Source organism: Myodes glareolus, chromosome 12 (genome assembly GCF_982192425.1).
Source record: "Myodes glareolus chromosome 12, mMyoGla1.1, whole genome shotgun sequence".
NCBI classification, from domain to species: Eukaryota; Metazoa; Chordata; class Mammalia; order Rodentia; family Cricetidae; genus Myodes; species Myodes glareolus.
The window spans coordinates 42,344,894-42,360,609 of record NC_142037.1 but is presented as its reverse complement, the minus strand read 5'-3'; the positions used below and the strand labels follow the sequence as shown (position 1 = coordinate 42,360,609).

General features: G+C 40.4%; 1 pseudogene; it reads left to right on the top strand.

Annotated features, from left to right (window-relative positions):
- The first annotated feature begins 8,319 nt into the window (after positions 1-8,319).
- Positions 8,320-15,716, top strand: part of LOC125392313 (TCF3 fusion partner homolog pseudogene) — a 50,800-nt pseudogene continuing 43,403 nt past the window's right edge.

Genomic DNA, 15,716 nt, shown 5'->3' with positions numbered 1-15,716 from the left:
ATAGTCACAAAGTACTCATTATAATCATTTTCAGTTTTAACGTCATATATAGATCTAGCTTGTAGGACATACCTTGTGGCAACTCAAAGAAATCTGCACATTTAACTCCTCGGCTCCAAATCCCCGCCTTCCTCTGGTGTTCTGCCTCATAAGTCAAGGTGTCGTTCATACGGTTCCCCATCTAAAGCTGCGCAGTGTTTCTGAGTATTTCCTTCCCTTTCCTTCTCTTTCCACAGGGCTGCCTAATGTATCAACCACTTAGTCTCATGTCCCTGTCTCAGATGCCACAGACATCCGGGCCACCATATCATACCTATGTCATTTGTCATTTATTATCGATCACTGTCTTGCTGCTATTTTGATTGTCTACAGATGCAAGTCTGCTTGCTTCACATTCTTCAACATCATCTTGTGACTTTTCCCCCGCCTCCAAAACTAAGACACACTTATGGAGTTTGTAAGTGTTGGGATGCCCTCACTCCTGCCTACTTCCTTAACTCACCACTCCCCACCCTATACCATATGCTCCAACCATCCTGGACCTTCTCATTTCCTACTTTCAGTAAGCTGAGCCAAAACAGTCAATTTGAATTATACTAAAAATAGACTAGATTTGCATTTTTCTGATTGCTAAGGATGTTGAGCATTTCCTTAAGTGTCTTTCAGCCATTTTAGGTTCCTCTGTTGAGAGTTTTATGTTTAGGTCTGTACTCCATATTTTTTATTGGATTATTTTTTTCTTTTGATGACCAATTTCTTGAGTTCTTTGTATATTCCAGAGATTAGCCCTGTGTCCGATGTTGAGTTGGTGAAGATCTTTTCCCATTGTGTAGTCTGCCATTTTGTCTTATTGATCATGTCCTTTGCTTTGCAGAAACTTCTCAGTTTCAGGGGGTTCCATTTATTAATTGTTCAACTTATTAATCTCAAAACAACTCTGAGTCCCATCTTACACCTGTAAGAATGACCAAGATCAAAAACACTGATGACAACTTATGCTGGAGAGGATGTGGGGTAATGGGAACACTCCTCCACTTCTGGTGGGGGGTGCAAATTGGCACAGCTGCTTTGGATATCAGTATGATGATTTCTCAGAAAATTAGGAAACAACCTACCTCAAGACCCAGAAATACCACTTTTGGGTATATACCCAAAGGATGCTCAAGCATACCACAAGGACATGTGTTCAACTTTGTTCATAGCAGCATTATTTGTCATAGCCAGAACCTCGAAACAACCCAAATGCCCCTCAACCAAAGAATAGATAAGGAAAATATAGTACATTTACACAATGGAGTGCTACACAATGGAAAAAAATAATTACATCTTGAAATTTGTAAGCAAATAGATGGAACTAGAAAACATATCAAGTGAGGTAACCCAGAGCCAGAAAGACAAATATCATATGCACTCACTCATAAGTGACTTTTAGACATAAAACAAAGAAAAACCAGCCTACAATTCACAGTTCCAGAGAACCTAGACAACAATGAGGACCCCAAGAGAGACATACATGGATCTAGTTTACGTGGGAAGTAGAAAAAGACAAGATTTCCTGAGTAAATCGGGCACATGGGGACCTTGGGAGAGGGTTGAAAGAGAGGGGAGAGGGAGAGAAGGGAGCAAAGAAAAATATATAGCTCAATAAAAACTATTTAAAAATAAACTAGAAATGGGCATAGTGCTTGCTAGGTATATTTCGTGCCCCAAGGATGAATGCCAGAGGCTGGGGTGATGCTTCCAACCCAAACAGTGCTGCACCCCTTTAATCCCAGCATTTAGGACACAGAGACAGACAGATCTCTGAGTTCAAGACTAGCCTGGTCTATAGAACAAATTTCAGGACATTCAGGACCACACAGAGAAACACTGTCTTAACAAACAAAAGGAAAGACAACTGACTAGAACTCAAATTTTGTCCAAGGTTACTGTCACTTAGGCTTCCAACTAAATTAGCAAAATACAGACAAACATGCTGCAAGCATCTAAGTGAAGGGGTGTGTCTCTGTAGTTCTTCGCGGAGATAGGTCAGACCTGGAAGCTGAGGCGCTTCTGTTCTTGTAGACTTTAATGCTTGTGTGAGTAAGGAAAGAGAAAGGGAGGGGGAGGGGAAGAGAATGAATTCCCAGGACTTCTCACTATTTCTCTCCATTACTTTCAAAGCTATATTTTCTTCTGATTTCTGTCTTTTTGCCTTTATTGTGACTCTAGACATAAGGCTTTCAACCTCACTTTTCTTGAATAAATCTTAACCATCTTTTAAGGCTTAGATACGCAGATAATAGGTGATCCCTTGCAGAGCATTTTCCTTGGTGGTTCATCTCGTGCTTATCTAGTCTGAACATACTTTTAAGATGTGTCAGACAGGGTTCTGTTGTTATTTTCGTGAAGTGTGGAGATCAAACACAAGATCTTGCGTGTGTTAGGCAAGCACTGTTTCACTGAGCTCCTATACCCCTGGCTCTTCTGATCACTATAGTTCCTAAATGTCTTTAATCAGCTTACTACTGAATATGAATTCCATCAAAGCAAAGACCATGCCTAATTCATTTTCTTATTTTTAGTACCCAGCAAAGATAATACAGTGTTGCAGTCATCTAAAATTCATGGACGAAAATAGAGGAAGAAGGGAAGGATTCCTACAATGATATAAGCAAAGGTCTAGAATCATCTAGAGTATATATATTTTGTAAATTGTAATAAAAGTGTATATTCAATGTTTACTTGAACTTATTTAAATAGTAATCATATTAAAGTCATTTTGAAGATGAAATGCATTATGAAGCTGTTTCTAAGGCATTTAGTCACGTTTACCCATAATCCTCCTTCCAAATTTAATAGCAATATAAATTTTAAAAGATTGTTTTAATATATATGCCTGTTTAGAAGTCATGTATGTTAGAAACCAATATTTATTTTTACAAACCAATGCTTTCCAGTTTTACATTAATTTTATTTTTAGTATTATACTAAACTCTGTCATTGGAACTTATTCATATATTATTTTAATAAAATAAATGTCAACTATTGAATTGAATGTTTATGACAATGGTCCAGGACAGAAAATTTGTCTAGAGTAAGTAAAGTAATATTTTCATTCTTCTCTGAAGTAAGACTATCTTATTCCTGGGTGTATTATATTCCATTTGAGAAAGTAACCCCTAAAGAAGTCAAAAGAGAAAAGGCATTGATAATGATGAAGGACCTAAAGTCACTTGGGACCAGTGGAGGAACAGGCTTAGAAATGCTAAAGACTTCCGTGGCGGTGGAGAAGAACACCACACACAGTTGAAACAGAAATGCCAAAGGGTAAGAAAAACCACTACGCTAACTATTGGAAATCAGCGGGATGCTGATTCTGGCTTAGTATGAGTATCAGGAAATGCAATCTCCAGTGAGCCTAAGCATCCTCGAGTACTTCAGGCAAAGCCCCTCCTGCTGTTCATCCAGGCCATTTTTCAGGGTTGTAGATGCAGCAAGCAACCCTGACAGATACATTAAAGACTGTGGTCAGAGAGTCACCTTACTAGTCATTTATTAGAAGAACAGTAGATTCTATAGACTTAGCATTCTCAATCTAAGACACAAACCTACTGCAGGATACACTTGTGTCTTTATATGGTGCCTCTGTATGACTTGGGGGACAAGGGGAACCATGGGATGTTCATGCTGGCTGCTAACAGTGAATAATAAAGTCTTTGGTCTCTATCCCAGGCATCTCAGGCCTTCTACGAATATCCATGAAGCAGTAATAGGCCAATGTATTAACCTCAAGGTAGTGCGAGATCAAGAAATGAAAGATGTAGCAAGGGAACACAGTAGTTCATGGGTTCTCTGTCTAGAGTTGTGCAAAGCGGACAGGTAGACCTCACGGAGGAGATGCTGTGTAACAGCTGTGGGACCTCCTCTTCTGATTTCCTTGGACCTTCAGCGCCATTCAAATCCCATGCGTTCCATTATTCTATTTTAGAGAACACAGCAAATAGGCTTCAGCCTCTCTAGAGACTTCCGGAAGATGCTTAGGATGTTACTTCAAAAGAAGAATATTGCTGCACCCCTTCAAGTTAAACAGCTAGGAAATTCCTGTGTTAACACAGCTTCAACACTCATTTAAATGACCTCACTTCTACCTGCTGTCTGTATATCCCCACGCAGAATCTTCCTTTGCTTTCAGATGAAGGGAAAATTTACATTATTATGTCAAGAATGTAATCCATCTTGAATATCATGTCAGAGCTCATAGCACCTTGGGGAGTAAAGATTTGAGGCTCTCTAATGTTTGCCTTGACAGCTTGCTTTCTGACTTATGGTAAGTAAAGTGCCTTTGATTTGTCTTATTAGACATTTGTGGCCGTGAGTCTTGTGTGTGCTAAGAAAGTTTTATTATTCAATCTGGTGGTAAACACCCCATTACACACGTTTTTCTTTCAATGCTGAAAGGCTCTGGTAAAGTTTATCAGGCTACTTTAAAAATAAATATGGTAAAATCTACCCTGACGTTCTGAATGAGTGATACAATTCAGGCTGTGATTACAAGTGGTAGACAGTCTCCATTGAACACAAACAAAGCTTTTACCACAAGCATACTGGTCGGACTCGCTCGCTGTCTTTGTTTGCCTTTGCCATTCTTTGTGAAGTGTGTGTATTTAGCCACTGGGTGGCAATATGTACTCAAGAATGCTTACTGCTTGCTGCCTTGCTTTACCAGAATTCAAGAGGTCAATTGTTTGGATCTTGTAAAATAAACATTGTAAATCAAATATTAAGAAATATAAGCAGCTTCTTCACATAAGAGCCTGCCTATAGGTGACTAAAGACTTATTTCCAAAAAAAGAAAAAATAAGTAAATTTTTGATTTGGGTCTTAGTTTCAGAGGGTGACTTCGTGACAATTAGGTTGGGAAGCATGGCAGCAGGCCTGGCATTGGGGCATTGGGAAGGGGGTGGGCTTTGGAAACCTCAAGGCCACTCCCAGTGACACACCTCCTTCCACAAGAACACACATCCTGATCTGTTTCAAATACTTCCACCTACTGGCGACCAAACTTTCAAATGCCTATGGAAGACATTCTCATGCAAACCACACTCGTTCTGTCTCTGCTTGGTAAAGAAACGGGGACCCGAAGAACAATAATAAAATAAAATAAGATTAAACAAAAGCATAGGACAAAGCAAACAGAAGAATAAAGCCAAAGAAAAAACATGAGCTACACATGTAGATGCAGTTACACATGTTTGCACACACAGGAGTTCCCTAAAACCACAAAACTCGAAGTCATAATACATATGCAGAGGACCTGCAAGGTAATAAAACAGACCAACAAAATCCTGGCCTTGTTAAAACCTTGTGAGACGAAGAACCCCCAAAGATGCCATTAAGTATATTTTGTGCTGAGAGTGGGCCTGGCCTAAAAGTGATTTGTATCCCCCGTGAGATTCCATCAGAGAGAACTGATTTTCCATTTGTGAGTGGTTATCAATTAAACATAGCTTCTCAGTTTGGGGTTGGGATCTCATCTGGAGTAGACTCATGCAGACCTGTGCAAGCGGCCACATTCTCTATATGTGTTCATCTGTCTGTCAGTTCTTCTGTGTTTAGAAGGCCTGGCTTCCTTGGGGCCTACCACCACATCTGACAATTATTATCTTTCTGTCTTCTGTTCTGCATGGTTCCTGAAGTCCTGAGAGGTGGGATTTGAAGGAGACATCCCGTTAAGGTTTGAGTGTTTCAAGGTCTCTCTCTCTCTCTCTCTCTCTCTCTCTCTCTCTCTCTCTCTCTTTCTCTCTCGCATCTTTGCAGGTTCTGTCTCCTAAGGTTTTAGCAAGGTTGGGTTCTTTTTGTCGTTGTTTCTTTCCTGTCAGGTCCTTTGCACATACATTACGATGACTTCAGGTTTTTGTCTTTTTCGGGGGATTTTTGTGTGTACAGACGTGTGTCTCTGAATCTACATGGCTGAACAAATGAACTAAAGAGACATTTTAGTATGTAAATATTTCTGTCCGCTATTTATTTTAAACAAATTCTCTTTTACCTACATGTTCATGCACCCAAAATTTGCAACGTGCATTACCTTGATACGGTCTAATTCCTCACCATTTTTTAGTGTCCCACATCATTTCAACAGTCTACCTACCTTTCTGTAATCCCCTTGCCCGCTTTCTAACCCCAGTGTTCTTATTTCTGAGTTTGTCACCTGGTGATGGATCTTCTCCTTCCATGCCGTTTTGCGAATGTCATACCATAGCCACAGTGATGTCAGGAGCTAGGTCATTAAAGTCAACTACAGTATTGTGCACTTCCTGAGGCTTTGCACTATATCCTAGATAGGTAGAGCAGATAATGGATGTTCACACACTTAAGATAATTCTGTCCCCAAAGCAGAATGATACCAATTCTTTTGTCTTTTCTCTTCAGTTAAGGCAGCGATTCTCGCCGGGCACACACCTTTAATCCCAGCACTGAGGAAGTAGAAGCAGGCTGTGAGTTTAAGACCAGTCTGACCTACAAGAGCTAGTTCCAGGACAGGGTCCAAGACTACAAAAACACCCTGTCTTGAAAAAACAAAACAAAACAAAAATGATGATGCTCAGCCTTTTAATGCTGTGACCCTTTAATACAGTTCCTCATGTTGTGGTGACCCCCAACCATAAAATTATTTTGTTGCTACTTTATAACTGTAATTTTGCTACTGTTATGAATCATAATATGCATATAAATATGCAGCATATCTGATATGTGGTCCCCAAAGGAGTCACAAATCACAGGTTAAGAACCATTAAGAGATGGAAAAAGTTCCAAAAAAGCACAGATTAAGAATGATTTTTACAGCCATGAGCCCTCCCCCAAAAAGTTCATATCCTGAAATACTACACACATGGAATTATGAAAACTCATATTTTTCCCTGTTGGTTGTTTGTGGATTTTTCCTATGTTTTACTTAATAAAAATAGTATCTACTCTTAAATCATGTTTTATATTTCCTATTTCTCAAATGAAAACCTCCTGTTTCTTCTGTGTTTTGCTCTCTAATTTCCCAAGTCATTTAATAATACCTTGACATTTCCCTGGATAACCACATGGCGCTGGTTATTGCTACTATAATGGGAGATTTGGTTCATTTTCTTAAAACTTTATTTTAGAATAGCTTTAATTTTTACAAAAAATTGCAACAATAATAGAGAAAGTTCTATTAACCCCATTCCTAATGTCTCCTAACAGCTGACATTTGTTTGGTTTATTTGTTGAAATTAGCAAACTGGTATTACTGAATAAAAATCCATACTTCATCTGAATTATGTTTCTTTTCACCTAATATCTTTTTTTTTGTGATCTAATATCTTAGCTTCTTCTTGGGGTACCCCATCCAGTATCTCTCATTGCATAAAGTCAGAGTCTCCTTGGCTTCTTCCTGGCCATGGCAGTTTGATGACTTCCATTATTCTACACAATCATAGTGGCATTGAACTGAATTAGTCAGATATTTTGTTGAGTGTCTCCCAGTTTGGGTTTGCCTACTCTTTCGTCATGGTTTAGTGCACGAATGTAGTCAGCTACGTTCTACCTCAGTCAGGGATGTGGTATCTGCACAAATAATGTAAACTCCTGCTATTTGGGAAGTTTATTATTTATTTCATAGTCTGTATAGTATGCTATCACAGGTAAGTATTTCATCCTTTGAATTATAAACCAATATTGCTTTATTTTTGTCGCTACAGTGGGCTATTTGGAGCTTCTTCAGACGGGTTCTACGCATCTTTATTATAATCTTATCTATATTCCTTCTGACCTACAGAGCCATGATTCATTATTACAGTCCCTGCCCTATTACTAGACTTGCCTGGTACTCGTGAAGACAGCATCAAAGTTCAATGTTTAAAAATATTGAGTGTCTATTGAATGCAGGGTCTTTTGTTAGAAATATATTTTAAAACTTTAGGGCACTTCTCCTGATTTAGGGACAATCGTGTCCTTTTTAGTAAAAATCTTCTCAGTGCGATAGCGAATGTGTGCGCACACGCGATTTTAACACAACACAACACCACTTGGGTGTTTACTCACTTGGCTGTGCTCATAACCAGAGAGTCAGCGTACCTCTGAAGGTCACCTTAATTCTCTGCATTGTTAGGTATTCATAACAAAAGCATCTTGAGAGCTTAGGGAAGCCGCCGACCCTGGGTCCAGTCTCTCTACTTAGTTCCATTTCTGTAATCACAAAATAAAATAGATGACTTTTAAAAAAATGACATATTTTAACACCTGCTGTTTGTTTGGAAATGCACACTATTGAGGGCCTAGGTGTCTCAATTTGGGGCTTTTAAAATGAACACCAAGATTGAAGCTCTCGATTTGGATGATGCTGTGAGAGATTCTGTGTTGAATGACTATGAGGCCTGTTTAGCAGTTGAAGAAAACCTTGGGTAGACTACCACCAGGGGGCAGAAGCTCCCAGATTGGTAAGGACACACGCCTAAGTGATTTGCAGGTAATTACCCAGCTTCTCCTTAGTCACTACTACTTCAAGTTCAGATGACAAGAACAGGTCTGAATGTACAATCGAGGTTTATAATTTTCTATCAAGACAGCACCAATCTTTCGGCTCCCCAAGCAGAAGTCTCCGAGTTATTTTTGTCACATTTGATCTTTTATTTATTGAGAGCAACTGCCTGTTCTGACGGGCTCCTTCCTGCTTCTCTGATTTAGACATACTGGAAAAAGCTTAACCCGAATGCAAGTTCACCATGTCTGAGACATTGCTTGTGCCTTTTTCCTTCCCCTGGACCCCCTTTTTAAAGCCCCTCACCTCACCCAGAATCAGCAAACAGGAGTTACTCTTAGGGTGCTGGGTAGAAGGTTTGTATGCAACTATCTCTCTTGCCCCTCAGCCTTGTCACAAAATGGGGATCTGCTCTATTTGAGGTTATGGCGAGGCCTAGTAGTGACTCAGGAGCTCCTTACAGAGGGAGTCAAGAAACCACTGGCTGCCAAGTTGAAAGTCAAATAGTTGAAATGATCGTAGAATTGGGTTGTTCTACAGAAAGAAGAAAATGACATAATGCTTCAGAGCCTAGCCCTGCTACCTAGGTAGAAGGCATGCCGTACATATACATAGGCCAGTGGTTAGAGATGGCATTAAAAAGAAAGGCAAGGGACCATGTTATGAGGGTGGTCGGATGACATGCGAAGAAGCTGGGATTTTATCTTTGGGACATTACTGTAAGATTTAGGAAGGATAACAAGAATAGAATTATGTTTCAGAGACCATCTTCCTGGTTTTATAAAGCATTCGCGGGAAAGAGGTGAGATCTACCACATGGCAACCCGGTTGACAATGATCATAGAGCCTGGATCGTGGGGGTGTTTAGGTCTGAACCAAAGTAAGGAAAGGGCAGGATTGGGCTCAGAATTCAGCAAATAACCAGATAAGATTGAGGAAATGGCTAGGTGGCCACTGTGTTCCTGGCTAAGGTCACTGGATAAGAGGTGATGTCATTCATTAGAATAGAAGATAGAGAGGCCGAGAAAACAATGCAGGTGTTGATGTGAATAGCTTGGATTTACTTTGGGACATTTTTATCTTGCCCATGCCGATCACTTTATATGCTAATATATACATTAGAATGAAAGATAGCAATAAAGAAAAACTTATGTTACCATGCTTCCAGAAATTAATTTGCCAATCAAAAATATTTAAAGGCATCTAATACCTTATAAGGAATTGGGTACAATGGGTATTGTAGAACATATACCAAAAAATTCCCCCAGTGCTTCCACTTCCCAAAGGTTTATTCTTTCCTAACAAACACGGTTTTTCCAGAATGTAGTTAATGTGGTTTAACTTGTATGTCCTTTGAAGCTTTTCCCATAGGTAAGTTCATAACTCATTAAAAAGGTTAAGATACAAATCCCACAAGCAAAGAATCCATAGTTTAGTGCAGAAGCGCCCAGTACCCATTGCAGAATAGTGTCCTGATAAACTGCAGTGTTTCCATGGGACGTCTGGAAAATGGGTCTCCTTTGGGGCAGGAGGAGCTGGAGGGGCTACCGAGGGGAAGCTCACTGGGTAAAGCGCTAAAGGAGGACGGTTTCTGAAAACCTAACCAATGGGCAAACAGACCAGCATGGGGGCATGCACAGCAGCAAATGGCCTCCATGAGTTCAACCTTGACCCATCTTTACAAACCACCTTCCCTTTTGAGACAGGGTCCAGAACAACCTTTATATCCCTGGCCTGTGGACCATAAGTGGCTTTGAACTTGTGATGCTCCAGCTTCAGTCTTCAAATTACTGGGGTTAGTGTGGTACAAAGTCCAGCCAGCCTTGAGCCATCTGCATCAGCCTTCGGGGTCAGCCACAAAATAAGTATTTGCTTGATAAGCTGTATGACCCTGATTCTCATCCTCCTATATCCATTCTGTATTCAGGATCCATTTTGTGGTGGTTTTTAAAGAGGCGTAGTAGAAATTTCTAGTCGTATGTTCTCCAGATTCAGTTTGTCTATTCTTTCCCTCGCTGTTTGCAATTCGCCTCTCATTCTCAGTTTTACCTTTTCTGACCGCACTCCCAAAAACTTTTAGTAAATTTTACTCCTTCTTAATCTCCCTCGCTTCCATTCGGTCGCATCCCACTTTCCCGTGAGATCGCCATGCACTTTGAGGCAGTATAATAACAATCCCATTAGAATGAACTGTATAGTATAAGATATTTCTATAACGTGCTGAGGAGTTACAGATTAAATCAACCCTTGATACTGAAAATCCACAATGCAGTCAGCAAATAAGCCTTCCGTAAGTCTTTCAGAGTGAGTGAATTTTACATAAGCACCTGGGAATAATGCTGCCGCCTCGTTGTTGTCTGCCTTGCACACACGATTTTTTTTCTTGCCTGAGTGAGAAATCCAGGAGGAAGGGCTGTCTGAAGAAGGCAGTCTGCTAGGCACCAGGCTTCTGCAGGTAATTTCCTCTGCTTCCCTTTTAGCCAAAACAAGTTCTGGCTTCCTGGAGTTCTGAGGTGAGCTGAGGGTCAGGAAGTTGGATGATCCAACCCCCACCTCTCTCAGGGGCCCCCCAGCTCAGGATCTTACTTGGTGCTTTCCAAGTGGCTGATGTCCACTTCTGCTCCTTGTTTACAAGAATTCCAAATGCTTTGCAAACAGTGTGTCCTTTGCATTTCCTTGATAATCTGTCTACGCTATTCAGGAACAAAACACCAAGGCCCCTGGTACGGACTACAGCTTAACTCGCTTTACTCTGGCAGTTGATCATAAATTAGCAATGCCTACTTAATGAGATTTTATTCTCCATGTAGACATATGTCTTCATGTTATATGTATATAAATTGAGGATCATTGCAATTTAGTACTAGAAGGAAACAAAACACAGTTCTGGAAGGCTGGAGATGTAGCTCAGTTGGCAGAGAGCTTGTCTGGCATGCACAGAGCCCTGGCGTCAACCCCCATTACAAAAGAAAATGAGCGTGATAATACATGCTTGCAGTCCCAGTACTAGGAAAATGGAAGCAGGAAGGTCAAAAGTTCAAGGTCAGCCTGGGATATGTAAGAACAAAACAAAAAATAATCTGGCATGAATCCTATATTGTACAGGTAAAGCAACAAAAGAATGGCAAATTGCTCTTTTTCTTATAGTCAAGAGACTAGCTCTATTTTTAAACACAATTCACAGTCCCCTTTAGAGATATGATTTGCTGTGATTCTATGCTCTACTGAACATGCTGTTGTGTGACGTTGCTACATCTATTAGCTGTGCCTTATCTCACTAGAATCAACAGACACTCTAAAGACAGCTATGTTGTATTTATCTTTTCATTCCTCAAGGAATCTGCCTCAACGGTAGATATCAGCTGATACTGGATTTGGCATCAAGCTGCAGGCAGCTCCGATCCTATCATGAAAGGAAGGAAGCACACAGCAGGATGCCAGGTCTTCACAGATGGTGTTACATGACATTTACAGCCTCACCGGTTAGCCTTATATAGAGCCCTGTTGCTCCCTTTCTTTACCAGAGATAGATAAAAGAATGTGTCACCGGGCCGAAGCCTTTGCATTCCTGTTTCCCTAACCCAAGTCACAACTTCTTGAACTAGGCTGGCTTTTCCATTCTTTCATTTGGACACAGGTCAGAGTTGCTGCCACTGACTTGCACGCTCATCTCTGTGTCTCTCCGTTCACCCCTCCTGACTCCTAGCATTCTGTGGCAAACAACTCAGACACCCAGTAGCAATAACACCAAGATTTAAAGTTGTTTCTTCTTTGCTACTTTTACCTAAAGAATGGGGTTAAATTGCGAACGCAATTCAAAATAGAGAATGACCAAAGCAAGCCCAAGGCCCTTGGTCTGGCAGCAGGGAAACTAATGGGCCATGTAGGTCATAATGCTAAGAGCGATGGGGATGGATGTGATTTGAATCAGCTCAAGAGAGGAGAGATGAAAGCATATAGTGTCTTAGGGATGCACGGCTGCAAAGGAACCAGAAAAGGCGCAGTACCTACAGAGGGTCACAAGACCAGAAATCTTTTTCCTTTCTTTCTTACTGTATTGACCATGTGTGTACGTGAAGATGTAGGCAGGTCACAAGCTTTTGTGTGCTTGTGGAGGCCAGAGGTTAAGCTTTGTTATTGTTCCTCCAGGGTCATCCACCTTATTTCTTCTGAGACAGTCACTCACTTAGCCTGGAACTTGTTGTTGAGGCTGCCTGGCCGTGTGACCCTCATGGCTCTACTTCTCCTGCCTCTCCAGCCCTGAGATCAAAAGCACAAGCGACCACACCCAGCTCTTCCCCGTGGGTTCATAGAAAAGTTCAGGTCCTCTTGCTTGCAAGGCAAACACTTTATAAGATGAGCTACCTCCTTAGCCCAGTGGTTCTCAACCTTCTAGTGCTGCGACCTTTTCATACAGTTCCTCATGCTGTGCTGACCCCAACCGTAAAGCTATTTTTGCTGCTATTTCATAATTGTAATTTTGCTACTGTTATATATCGTGGCAAACACGTATTTTCCAATGGTCTTAGGTGACCCTCAAGAAACGGTCATTAGGCCCCTAAAGGGGTCACGACTCAGAGGTTGAGAAACATTGCCTTAGCCCCAGTTTTGATTTTTCTAAGAAAGGAGAAATCTACATTTTTATGCACAGAGAACAAAGATTCAGTGAAGAAGGGGAAACTGGTAATGCACACAGGAAAGGGTTATTTACTGTAGGGGAACAATGGACATGGACTCTACTCTCGCCTATAAAAACATCAGAGACTCAAGACCTCCAAAAGCAGACAGACAGCGAGCTAATAAGAAAGTCACCGTCTGACAGCACACATTCCATCTCCGCGGCACTTTCCTTTCTTATCGTGGTAAAGTGAAATTGTACTGGTGATAAGTGTCTCGTGACACAGAAATTCAGACAGTGGTCCTCAGTGAAGTCAACGATATCTTAATGAATTATTTGCAGTTTCTAATCCCAACACAATTTTAAATTCCCAGTCCTCTATGTGTGATAAGTAATCTATTGCATTATTGTAATTAGACCACCCTATAATTAAAAGAATAACAGCTTCCTTTTTTTTTCTCTGCAGCACTTCTGAAAAATGTAAATTTGTTCTACCAATAATAACAATAATTATAATAATAATATATTAAAAACATCAGAAAAGGACAAATATGACCCTCTGAGCAGGAAATTCAGCCTTTCCTGTTCAGCTTTTTCATTTTTAGTACCTTAAGTCATGTGTTCCCAGAAAAAAATAGAGGAAGAAACTGGTCTTATTCCATGTCTACTTTTTACTTTTTCTGTAGGATGAAAACTACAGAGAGGGCAAGGAACCAACAAGATTTTCAAGACATCAGAAAATCAGCTGTGACCATCAAGCGCTCCAAAAGATAAAAACAAAGATGCAAAGGTGATTTGAAACTGTGACGGATACGTTTTTCAATTAACTAAAAAATAGCCAAAATGGCAATGTTTACTGTTTCCATGTTCCAAGCACTGTGCCGATCACTTTACATTCATAAATGTCATTTAAACTTTAGATCCACTGTGTGACGCAAAGGGGACCTCACAACCAGCAGCCATTCAGATGAATTGTTGAGCTCACACTTGTCTCTACTTCCTTCTTCAACAACAAAGAGCGTGGATGCTATGCTGTGTTTAATGATCAAGGCATTATCGCAGTTTGGGTTGTTATCACTGTCACCTAGGAACTTACATACACATTTTCACACTCAGTTGGCCTACTAAATCAGATCCTTTTGGGAGAGAATTCACAATTTCCATTTTAAAGCCCACCCTCTGGGTGATTCTGATAAATGCTAAAGTTCTTAAAGTGCTACTTTAGAGCAAAAATGCTTTTACAGGCCCAAGGTAGAAGCTTCTAGACTTTCTACATGGCATTACAATTATAACCCAAAGTCATACTACATCATTTAATACCGATCCTAGGGGTCGTTGCCACCATCCAAGATTTAGAACCTATGTTTGTTTGGAAACGTTGCTGATGGTTTAAATATGTCTTACAAAGAGTGTTTAAAATTTGATCTCCAATACACAGGGTTAGGAGATCTGCCTCATGAAAAGTGTTTAAAATCACTCATCGATGGATTAATGTAGACTGGAAAATGACTTAAAGCCTCAAATCCAATCTCCTACTCTCTCACCCCCTCACCTTCTGCCTTGGAATAACAAAGAGAACCAGAGCCTTGCTTGATGCTGCACCTTGATGCTCGACTTCCCAGTCTCCACTGCCAAGAGAAACTAATTTCTTTTTAAACTAATTATCTAGCCTGTGGTGTTTTCTTAAAGCAACACAAAATAAACCAAGATACAGTGATTAACCATCATATTTTCATGTAACTCATCAATTTACTACATTTTAGTGAGTGATAATGGTCTACTAAAACTTCTTAATAGTAATTTCAGTTGAAGCTGTTAATATCTCTCAAAGGGCCTCAGTTGTTTTAATAATATCTCATGGGACAGCACATTAGTTAGGGTACCATATGTGAAATATCACATTAGTGTACCATATCTGAAATAGCATATCGACAAAACCTACGTAACAAGAAATAAACACTCCAAATATTATAAGACTGTGTGTGTAGTACCTGGAAGATAAAATACATGAAAATGTAGGTACCAAGTATGTCAGAAAGTTCTAGAGTTAACAGTCTGCATCAATTGTTTAGCTTATTCCCAGAGGAAGTTTCTGTGCCCCCTATGTTCCTATCACTGAGAAGGAGGGGCAATGTTAAGAGATATTTTTTTGGATGATCTTTTTTAAAGGCAACATATTTGCTTGTTTGAAATTTTTTTTATTGAGAATTTCATACATGTACCTAATGAACTTTGATCATATCTGTTCTTCCCCCCTACCCTTACCAACCTCCTGCCCACCTCCTACCTCCAACACCCATCCCAACGTCATGTCCCCCTTTTCCTTTATTTTCAATCACCCACTGAGTCCATTAGTACTACTCATGTGTACATGGGTGTAGGGTCATTCACTAGAGCAGCGGCAACCTCCCAGTGGCTAGATCCCTGAAGAAAATGTGTGTTCCCTCTCCCAGCCATCAGCTGCTAATAACCCCTCAGCTAGGCTTAGGGCCTAATGAGCACCCCTGTCATGTTGGAACAGTGACTGGCTTGATCTTCTTTAGATCCACAGCTATTGGGAGCTCCTGGGTGCAACAACCCTGCCATCTTCAGAAGATAATTTAT